This window comes from Dipodomys ordii, unplaced genomic scaffold, assembly GCF_000151885.1.
Source record: "Dipodomys ordii isolate 6190 unplaced genomic scaffold, Dord_2.0 Scaffold8, whole genome shotgun sequence".
NCBI lineage: Eukaryota > Metazoa > Chordata > Mammalia > Rodentia > Heteromyidae > Dipodomys > Dipodomys ordii.
Genome location: NW_012267224.1, coordinates 202260 through 212748, shown reverse-complemented (window position 1 = coordinate 212748; position 10489 = coordinate 202260). Strand labels below are relative to the sequence as shown.

General features: G+C 43.4%; 1 protein-coding gene across 1 annotated transcript in view; it reads left to right on the top strand.

Annotated features, from left to right (window-relative positions):
- The first annotated feature begins 6280 nt into the window (after nt 1–6280).
- The window catches only part of Clnk (cytokine-dependent hematopoietic cell linker), a 121396-nt gene continuing 117187 nt past the window's right edge, over nt 6281–10489 (top strand). The window contains exon 1 of the mRNA XM_013008884.1: nt 6281–6346. The gene's annotated coding sequence lies outside the window, so the exon portion shown is untranslated. The remainder of the gene's footprint in view (nt 6347–10489) is intronic.

The following is a 10489-nucleotide window of genomic DNA, read 5'->3' as shown; positions in this document are numbered from 1 at the left end:
TGGAAATCTCTCTCCTCCAGAGTAATCCCTGGCAGGGTCTTTTCATTCAGATTTGAGTTCCAACACCCACTCGGCAGAGGTTCAAACTCAAACCACCTTACCTAAAGTCTCACCCCATATCCCTCAAACATTCTGTCCCTTATAATCCTGCTGCCCCTTAGTATCATTTTCGCCCTTGTTATGCCTTCACTTTGCCACACTGCATCTATTCTGCATTCCTGCATCCCTGGCATTTCCTGGTTCAGGAAGTCGCCTCTGCCACCACTTGCTCCCACAACCACAGTAGGACAGGAACACCCGTGCTCTGCAGAGCACATAGGGACAGAGGTAGGATAAGGTGACGAATGAATCCATCACCAGTGTTGCAGGAAGTCAGCAACGCTGATCCTGCTGTTTATAAGATACAACCACAACAATAGTTGTGAATAAATTATACATTTATGTAGAATGTCTAGAACAATTATTGCATTTACTGAAAAGTCCTAGGATTAGCCCCGTGAAGCCTTTCTGGGAAAGAGCAGAATGAATTCAACAATGAATGTGTAGTTCACAGAGACTGTTGCATTGGCAACCAAGCTATTGTTTGAAGAAGGAAAGAGGGACATCCAAGAAATCCCAGGCAAAGATTGAAAGGAAGAGCAATCGGTACATGCACTCAGCACCTTGACTTGTTCAAAAACCTTAAGATGACGATGCAATAAAACAGGATTAGGAAAATACAAAGATCAGAAACCCTGTGGGCCTCAGACTGGCCCTTCCACTGTGAGCTCCCCACGGAGTTCTGGACATACCATGTGGAGTTCTTTCCTGGATGGGGCCTGGTCTGGATGGGTGGCCCAGAGCTGGAGGATACCAGAAGATCCATGGATCACCCAAACCACTACAGTGTCCCCAGAAAAACAGAAACATAATTTTGAGCTTATTTGTGTTTATAATGTTGAGCTCCGTGCCAAGAAGTTCTTTCATAGCATTCATAAAGACTTTCCATCTGGTGTCACCAGGCGAGCAAAAGTTGAACATGTCTTGTATCCACAAGAGGTCACCACTCCAGCTCACACAGACATCTCACTTTGAAAGGGGCCACATGGTGTGGGAGAGAGGGCACAGCTAATTGCGGGGAGAGGACTCACGGTGTGACAGGACAGGAAACAAGGAGGGAATGACAATTAGTGTGATCCAGAGGCCAACTGCTTGAGGTACCTATAATAAACAGTTGCCCAGCTCTAATGAATCAGAAATGCTGCTGCTAATTAACCCAGGTTTTCACACAAGACTTCCGCTATAAAAAATAATAATAATTCTTAAAAATATACAGTTGTTGATCTCTTGCAGAAGACAGACAGTACTGTCAGGTGGGGATTTATGAACCATAAAACGCATCCGTCACTGATGGTGGTGAAACTGTCTCTTTTGTGTTTGGGGATATGTGGATGTTTAGGTTTCAGGGCTCAGCTTCAGCTCTTGACATTGGCCTGAGACCAGTTGTCAGGTATGAGGCTGAGCATAGCAGTCACTACCCGCTGAAAGCAGGAAAACAGAATGCCGCAGGGTGTCAGGCTGTTTACCCAGAACCAGCCTTCTCTTTTAACACCTAAATTTGTCTTGTTGGGAAAGACAAAAAAAAATTGCAAAGGAAACCAAGAGCAAAATCAGCAGGAAAGCGAAAGGTTAGCTGAGGTACTGCCATTTTCTCCCTCGCTCCTCCCCAACACATTCCCTCACTCCTTACTTTAAGAAGAGGGAGTGAATGAAGAATCAAATTTGCTTGTGCTCAGAATGGTTGTTAAAATGAATTCAGCGTCTAGGGGTAGGATTTGGGAGAAGAGGTACTAGTGGAAACCATTTTTTAAAAAAAATTCTTATGAGTCTATAACATTTCAAAATTAAAAGGTTAAACATAAAAAGTATTTTTAAAGTACAAATGAAAATATCAGTCCCCTCCTCATGTGCCATAAAGTTGAAAAACTGTAAAGACCTCCTGTTGAAATGAGTTCCAGCTTGCTAACATATGTCTCTCTCCTGTATTTGCAAGGTAACTTTTTTTTAATTTCATGCATTAACAATGCTAGGAAGCTCTTAGTATCACACCCCATTTTTAGAGACTAAGAATGAGAGAATTGGTTTGATAAACCTGTCTGAATTCCTTTCATGAGTGGAGCTACTCCATCTGATACTTCATCCTCCCTGCCATTTTCTTGCTGGTCATTCCTGGAAACCTGACTCTCTCTGTGTGTACAATTTGGTCCTCAACATCATGCTTGGTTTTTCCTTTGCATTTTATTTGGGGTTTGTTTACTTACTTGTTTTCTTACTCTGTAATTTTTTGAGTTATGACCTGCTCAGGAGCTTCATACTTTTGAAAGAAATATCCAGGAAGAAGAGAAAAAAAACTCAATAAATGGAGAGTGGACCCAAAATATCCCCTTCAGACCCACGTGCTGCTCTGTATGCATTGCAGGTCCTCTACCCACAGATGCGGTGCATTAATCCATTGGTTCATATGGCTGCTAACCCCATAGCATGTTTTCGCGGTACTGGAGAGAGACGGGGAAAACCAAAGGAGGTGAGGTGCCAAGCACAGAGCTAGACACTTGTGGGAGGTAACTCATGTGATCATCGCAGCCACGCTTCCAAGGATGGGAATGATTCAGTTCCTCGCCCAAAGCCACACATCCTCTGAGCAATAGCACTAGAGAATCGCCACCAGTTTGTCAAAGTCCAGACACTCCTGGATTGTCCTCTTAAGCCATACTGTGACTCAAGAGTACGGACCCACAGATCGTGAAGGCCAGGAATGGGAAGTAGGGGGTAAGAGGCAAGAACTCACGAAGCAGCTAAACAGAAGATGAACGTGGGATTCCATCCACCAGTGCAATGTAGGGCAGCCTTGCAAGAAGAGAAAACATAGGCCGGAACGTGTGGGTGTCTGGCCTTGGCTCTGGGAGTGTGTAGTCTGACTCTAGCCGTTTCTGTGGCAAGTCCTGTCTACTCCTTTTGCATTCAGACATAGAATCTCCTGGGCCTTGAACGTTCTCTCTTGTGATGCCTTTCTGCATAAGCATCTTCCCTCCTCCATTCTATCCTGCTTCCTTCTTTATTTTTTCCTTTCTTTCATCCTATTACTACCTTTTCTCTTTCCCTCTCTATTCTTCTCTGTTGGTCTAGCAAATTCCTATTTATCCCATTACATGTTGGCAACTGTGGAACTGTTTCTGTTTTAGATGACTAGGGGCAAAGGGAAGAGAAAATGAAAATTTTATGTGAACAATACACTGTGAATGTATACAAAGATGTCATAGCAAAACCCACTAAAAATTGCCCAGTAATAAGAGGTAGGGAAAGAATGAAACAGAAAGTAATTGAAGAGAGTCAATCTCACTAAAGTATAAAATACCATGACAGAACCCCTTTTTAAAATGTATTAACATATAATTTAAAAAATAAATGACAGCCTGACACCAGTGGCTAATATAATCCTAACTACTCAGGAGGCTGAGATCTGAGGATCTCAGTTTGAAGCCACCCCGGACAGGAAAGTCTGTAAGACTTTAATCTATATTTAACCACTCAAAAACTGGAAGTGGCACTGTGGCACACAGTGGTAGAGAACTAGCCTTTAGCCAAAGAGCTCAGGGACAGCACCCAGGCCCTGAGTTCAAGCCCCACAACCAACAAACATGAAATAAAATAAAATAATGACAAGATGTAAAACATGGCTCTCTGGGGTATGGGTCCTAATGAGGGTAAACAGGATCAAAATGCTGTATACATGGGTGAAAGTGAAACCTGCTGAGGCAGAGAGGCCATAGAGTAGACCCTAACCCAATGGGTCTGGTGTCCTTTCATGAAGGGGACACGTACACACAGAGAGAATGCTGTGTAGAAACAAAGACAGCAACTGCAAGCTTACAAGAGGCTGAAGTTCAGCTTCTCACCACAGCATCCAAAGGAAACCAACCTTGCCTGACACCTGGCCCTTGGCCCTCTGGCTGCTCCAGAGCCTGAAACAAGAAACGTCTGTTCTGTTTCTATACCCCATGTGGTGCTTTGTACCCTAAAATGGTGGAGTGGGAGGTCAAAGAGAAAGGAAGAGCCAAATGAAGGGAAGGAGAAAGGGAAAATGTAAGCAGGAATCCAATGTATAGCCTACAAAATGAAGAAGCGTGAAGGAAAGGGTGGGGAGGGAGGGATGGGTGAGAATGTTGGCATTCATTGATCAAGATACATTGTGTTCAAGAGCTGCTTTGTTAAGTGGCAACTCCTTTGTACTTAGAGATAATAATTTTTTTGAATAGTAAGCATCTAGACCCAAATAACTGACCCAGTGACCCACATAAGAGTGAGCTGAAGCCGGGCGCTGGTGGCTCACGCCTGTAATCCTAGCTACTCAGGAGGCTGAGATCTGAGGAGCGCGGTTCAAAGCCAGCCCGGGCAGGAGAGACCGTGAGACTCCTATTTCCAATAAACCACCAGAAAACCGGAAGTGGCGCTGTATCAAGTGGTAGAGCGCTCGCCTTGAGCAGAAGAGCTGAAGGACAGCGCCCAGGCCCAGAGTTCAAGCCCCACGACCGACAAAAAAAAAAAAAAAAAGAGTGAGCTGAAAAAAACTGGATGTTTTCGGTTGCTTTAAGTCCCAAATACAACAAACACTAATAGACAAAATGAATAAATTGCTTCCATCTCCTTGGACAGTATCTTTCACTGTTACACAAATATCATTTCAAGTATCTTCCTTACATGGTTATTAGAAGATTAAGTAAGATAAGGCTTGCAAGTTGCTTAGCAAGGTCCTGGCCCCAGGCCGTGAGCACTTAATTCCATGTTTCCCTTGTAAGTCAAAACTTTAGTATTTGCCCAAGAACATATAAATTTTCTTTGAATTTACTTCAAATAAAGATGGGCTACTGTTGGGGAATTCAACACCAGTAACATCCACATATATAGAAGTGACGTTGCCCCATTTGTTAGGAAATGGAAAGACTTGGAAAAAATTATATTAAGTGAAGTAAGCCAGGCCCAAAGAAACATAGGTCCCATGGTTTCCCTATTTGTAGTAACTAGTATATGACTGAGACAAGCAGAAAAGGTCAGATAAGTTGATGTTAGGGAAATGAACCCTAAGATATGTATTCAAATGTTTTTTCTTTCATGTGATTGTTTCTAACATATTTATAAGATGATTTCTTTGTTGCGTTGTCTGTCCCTTCCCCACGGTATAACCCCTGCTTTCACTGTATTTGATGTTTGTATAATTTGTGGAGGGGCAGGGGGAAAAAACAAAGCGTTTAAATAGGGATACTGGTGGACCCATTGCAACAACGAGATGTACAAGTCGTTATGTTGAAAATGAACTTTACAACTTTGTTGAAAATGAACTTTACAACTTTGGTTGCGGGGGGGGGGAGAAGGGGGGAGGAGGATTGGGTGGGAGGGCGGGGGAGGATGGGAAGGGATGGGAAGTGGAAACAGAGAGGTGACTACAATGCTTGATAAGAAATGTACTCATTATCTTGCCCATGTAATTGTAACTCCTCTGTACAGTATTTTCACAATAAAAAAAAAGTGAAGTATCAAGATGAAGAACAATAGGTTCTTAACAAGACCCCTGTGTGGATCAAACTTAAGTCAGAAGGAAATTAAATTATATTGAGTACCTTGTAGGGAGTCCACAAATTTATCGATGTTGTTTTGTTCATTTCTTATACTAATTCTAAAATTCTAAAATTCTGCCATCGTAGATATGGGAATGAGTTGAGAAATAAATAGCCTTTTGCCCAGCATCCCATAGCTAATAACGAACATAGCAAGAAGAAGTAGTGGCCATTTCTCACTGCCATCCCTGAGGGTGTTTCTCCATGTTTCCTGGATGGCTTGGGATGTCATTACAACATCCAGTCACAAGATAACGAAATGTCCAGTATGCACAGGAGAAGTAAGATGAAGAAAGCCTACCTTTCACACTTGCTTGGTGGTCTGTTTTAAGGTATTCTGGGGAGTTGCCAAGGATAAGTAAGGGTAAGGACCTTGTGTGACATTAAGAATCCCCTTTGGGTTGAAGACAAAGTCTCCAACACCTTACTTTAGCCACACTACATCTCAAGAAGAGGAAGTTCAGCCTGCCACAGCCGTTCCTCCCCAGGTCTGTGGCCACAGCTCACAGGAAACCAGAACTAAAAGGCCATCTGCGCCGGCCTCTGCAGAAGGGCATGCCAGACTCTGGACCAGTTCAGTCCCCCTCACCTTGCCTTCCAGGCCTCCGGCATCTTGACTTCTCCCTGATGTCGCCACCAGGCCCTCTCCCAGGACTTTTCCACCCTGAGCTCCTGACACGTCTCCAGCTGGCCAGGTAAACTAACTGTGCAGCATCTCGTGGTTATAAGTGATCATTAGGAAAGAGCTCCACATCAAGCGGAAACAACCTTCCTATAAAGAAATGAGGGGCCTTGTAGCTCATCGACTGAAGGAAAAAAAAGCTGGTTGCCTTAGCCCCGTTTTTTAAGGATTCCTTCATTCCTTTCCTACTGGGAAAAGGAATCAAGATGGCTAGCCAGAAAGAATGAGCAGGTTAAATGTGTTCAACCTAATCTTGGACCCCCTACTAAAGTCAAGAGACCGACTCTGAGCACTAGGACAGGCTCCTCGCAAGGCAGCCTCAATTCAAAATGGGTCATTCAAAGAAGTTAACTTCTAGAGCCTCGGTGGAAGTTTAGCTTTGCTAGTTTCCAAATCAGTACGATTTTCTCTCGAGTTTAACAAAGAAGATGTAGGCTTTGGAGCCATGCAGGCATTCTGCCCCAGCTCCTGTGGTTGAGGAGCTCAAGAGCGAGATGAAAGCCAGGATCAAACACTTACCCTTGAACTGTGCCAGGAGCTCTCTCTTCCAGGTTTTTCCTCTAGGTTAGAACAAACAAATAAGCTGCAGTGAGAGAGAAAAGAGAAAAGTGCCATCAAAGCCCAGACCATTTAATTTCGAACAATGCTGATGGGATTGCATATTGCTGATGTCCACTTGATTTCATTTTATTTTTTACAAATGCCCTTTGATTTTTCAATCTTTGTCTGCACGGTGGCCCAGTGCCTCCAATGGTAGTGACTCTTCAGATTCTCAGGAGACAAACCACGGGATAAAGAATGCCAAGGCCTGCCAGAGAAATGGCAAAGCTTCAGAAATCCTCTGACGAGCCTCAGATAAAATATGCCCTAGAGAAGCAGGAAGGGCAAGTTGCATTGATTTAATGTTGGCTCTTGCCAGCCAGCCTGGTGCATTAACTCACTTAATCCTTGCACCTACCCTTGAAGATGAGGTGTCCCTTGCCATGGTTCACCCATGCAGAGGTTGAGTGGCTGAAGGAGCACCATCCAGGTTTTTCAAACCCTAGGGGATTCACTAACAAAATTCAAAACGAAATTGCCTTTTGCCTGGGACTGGCTGGTATGGACGGTGAACCCTGTTGGCAGTTCCACAGAATTCACCCTTGAATCCACTCTCGGGGTGATCTAATGGCCCCAGACATCTGCATGAATGGCAGAGCTTCTGATTCTTCCCCCCAGGGAGTCCTCTCAGATGACTCCAGGAACAAGGCCACTCTGAAAACAAAGGCTAAAGCTTTCTGTGCCATCTGGACAGCTCTGGCCTCAACATCAGGGGACTCTAATGTCTAGCTCACTTGGTCCTAAGTCAGGTGCACTCTTGGAAAGACTATGGGAGTTGATCCTTGCCTGAGAGGGTCAGGATCCCAATTCTGCCACTTGGACAGAACCGCCTCTTCTCTCCTATCCTTAATTCCTGCCTCCTTAGAATAGGACAATAGTGTCACCTAAGGCCTATACAAATAATTAGACTTAATACTGTGTTTGTATTTGCTATAGTATGTACTTGGTATATACATCAAGTAAATATTACTTTCATTCTCCATTATTTCCATTTCCTCACCCAAATCAGTTTGACTTTATTCATAAAGCAGGCCCACAGTCAGCATGGCTTTCATTAATCTACATCAAGGTACTCATATTTTATTTGAATAATCCCACTAGAGAATAAAAGCATACTACCTTTGCCTAGGCTTGTTCATACTACAAAGCATTTGACTATGTTTTCTTCCTTAATGACTTTAGCACCTTAAGGAAGTAGGTAGGCTGTATGTTACATCTGCCAAAAGAGAGAAACTGAGGCCCAGAGACATTGACCAGGTGGAGAGACGGTGAAATGGAAAGAGAAAATGCTCTGAGCTCAGCTAAAAAGTGGTGCAGGAATCCAGTGTGTGCCGGGCGAGGCTTTGTATAATGGCTTGACCTCTCTGATCTCCAGTTAGCTGTTTTTGGTGTTGCAAAATTTGAAACTGTGAAGATTAACACACTTTGTGAGTATCTATGACATTGTCAGCAAATGCACATAGTGTTTCTGACACTATGATTGGCTGTAGGGCCATGCAGTGTGATACCCAAGGTCACAGGGTACCAGAGACCTGGAGTATCCTACTCAGAATCCAACTCCATTCATAGAGCATTCACATCCCCCACCCGTCCCAGCCCCACAAACAACCATCAAGGTCCACGAAGGTCAAAGCCTACAGAGTTCCTCCAGACCCACTACCCCTCCTAGCAGGAGAGAGACTGGATGTTGGAAAGAATTAAATTATTAAGAAGAGAGATAAGCACTTGAATCTAATTGTATTTAAGATGTTTAATAGATTGAGCCCAAATGGCTAGAGATTTTGCAAAGTAAGTGATGGGGGGAGGGGAGGAGGGGAGAGACGAGAAGCTTCAGATGAGTATCTCAAAAGAAAAACAATGAAAAATGGAAATGGGGTGGGACCTATTGCAGAGCAATTCTTGTGCTTTTATCTATTTTTTGTTACTTTCTGACAGAACACTTTGAGAATAATTATTCAGATTACTTTAACCATGTCCTCCACTAATGATTTGTACAGCTGTGTGTGGGCTGCTGTGTATCAGACAGACGATGAATACTCAGTTTTCTGTGTTTACTACATGTACTTATTCTTACTTTACAGAAGAGGACACTAGGATCCTGAGAGACTCCAGTCTGTCTCTGAAACTCAGTCAGGGGGTGAAAGAATATGACAGGAATGACCTTGAATTCTAACTTCTTGTTTGGCACTGGGTGTGTCTGACATCACAGTCAAACCACACTTCCTCTTTCAATTTTTATTTTATACCTCTAAATTAGCAAAATTTATGTGTATATGTTTGGGGATGGTGAAAAGCCATGTTGTAACTTGGGAATTCAATGTGGAATAATTAAAGCAAGCCAATTAACATGCATCCTCTCAAATACTTAATTTTTTGGTGAGAACATTTGAAATACATTCTATTAGTGCTTTGTTTTAGTTTAATATGTTTAAGTAGTTGCCGAAAGGGGCTTCAATTCAACACAATGCTTCCTTCAGGATGTTCAAATGTGAGGGAGCACAAGCAGTTGTCCCATTCTATCATTTTGGCCTTTACATATATCTTTACATATATACTTTGTTCAAGTATGCTCAGGTCCTAAGTTCCAGGGATCAGCATGCTTACTCAGTGGACACACATTTACATGGGATACCAAACTGCTATATTTCGTTTGGAGAACACAGTGTCAGAAGTCACATCACCATTGCAAGAGGTGGATTGCTGAAGTGATAATTGGCTGATTTCTTGGCTGAGGGGGTGATTGGCTGGTGTCTTGGCTGAGGTAGTGATTGGCTGATGTCTGGGCTGAGGTGGTGGGTGATTGGCTGCTGTCTGGGCTGAGGTGGTGATTGGCTGCTGTCTGGGCTGAGGTGGTGGGTGATTGGCTGCTGTCTGGGCTGAGGTGGTGATTGGCAGCTGTCTGGACTGAGGTGGTGATTGGCTGATGTCTTGGCTGAGGGGGTGATTGACAGGTCTAGGCAGGCCCTAGGAGTTGTTCTGCTCCGTGACAACTGATAGATGCCTATAGATGCTCTAGTTCCACCAAGTCCACATCCAGGCTTAAGGTTCCCCTGGTCAATCTCATCTCTCCAGGCAGTCTTTTGTAGGACACCTCTACACTCTCCCCATCCCACACTCTTACATCTATTCCTGAGTTCTTCCTCCTCTCTAGCCCATCCATCTTTGAGACATGGATTGCCTGGGTTTGAAATCACAATTGTTATTAGGAGCAGGATTTTAGGCAAGTTGTTTAACCTCTCAAAACCTCACTTTATCCTTGTTTCAATGTGACTGTGGTAACCATTAGTATTTGTGGTGAGGAAAGAGATACGATATAGAAAAACTGTACATTATAATGTCTAACAATGATTAAGCTCAAAGTAAATGATGTCTACCATTACTTCTGTTAGTATTACTACCATGACTTTATCGCAGACAAATGTTCCTTAGATCCTTGATCTTTAATCCTATTGAAAAATATTAACCTGTCAAGCACCAATGGCTTATGCCCATGATCCTAGCTAATCAGAATGTTGAAATCAAAGGACTGCAGTTCAAAACTAGCCCAAGTAGGAAA